A 1,178-nucleotide genomic window follows, 5' to 3' on the forward strand; every position below is an offset into this window, starting at 1 on the left:
CCGAAGTTTCAGATAGCTTTGGAGAAGGACACGTGAGCCTGGCTCGCTGCTTCTTGCTTTCTCGCCTATAATCAATAACAGGGAGAAAAAAATCCATCTTTCTTAGGTACCAGGAGGAGCAGTGAGTTCCATTCTGAGTGAGACTCTTATACAACGCCTTCCCGTAACAAGTCGACAACGAAGGACTGATACAATCCGACGAGAGTGTAAGAGGTTATGTAAACGAGAGTGTAAGAGGGTACATAAACAGGTCGAATACCTGGCTGAAGATCAATGCTATGAACAACACGATCCGTAACTCCTAATGGATCACCAGGTAAAGCTAAATCTTGACGGTGGGTCACTAACAGGTCAACGAGACGAGGTGTCACCCCTGAAAAGTCAGTCTCACCTACAAACGTTGCATACTTAGAGGCCAAGTGAGCTGTGTCACTTGCTTATGGAGGCCGTAGCACCGAAGTTATTATGATAGAAGGCAAATCCTGGACAGTGCCAGCGTCAATTACTTCAAAGGAATCTAAATTACAGCCAGAAGAGAGGGTGATAGGAGCACCAGTGACGTTGGTTACCATAGCTGTGGTAACATGAGCCTCACGAATAGTGGAGAGAGTTCTTTCCAATGCTAGACGACGAACACGAACAGAATTGGTTTGAAATAAGACGTCAGAACCAATTGGAGCACCTGAGATGTGCATCGGAACTTGAACTGAACTTGAAGGTCCAATATAATGATCGCCTACAAAAACAGCAACTCAAGAAAGAATAGGAGAGTCAAAAGATTAGAACCCTTTTAAGACGACTGTATGGTCTGATCATGCACAGAAAGTGAGCTACATATGGAAACTGGCCTATCCGTTGCAGGAATAACGGAATTATGAAAAGTCACTACACGGTGCCTAGGAGATATATCTGTGTCATTAGATGCAAGAGAGTCAATGCCCAAGATGCAATTACACATGAGCGCAATTCCCGGAACAACAACAAAAGTAACATGGTGAATGGTAGCACTGGAGGAAAATCTTAAGGGAATGCGAAGAGACCCAAGGATAGGCAAGGGAGAACCTTGTACAGAATGCAATTCTTTACAAAGAAGAAATAAAGGGAGATTGTTCAAATCGCCGAGAGCATAATATGCCATTTAACTTATCAGAATACATTCTGCTCCAGTATTAACTGTG

Source organism: Oratosquilla oratoria, chromosome 23 (genome assembly GCF_046742065.1).
Source record: "Oratosquilla oratoria isolate Oo_2021 chromosome 23, ASM4674206v1, whole genome shotgun sequence".
In the NCBI taxonomy this organism is placed as follows: Eukaryota; Metazoa; Arthropoda; class Malacostraca; order Stomatopoda; family Squillidae; genus Oratosquilla; species Oratosquilla oratoria.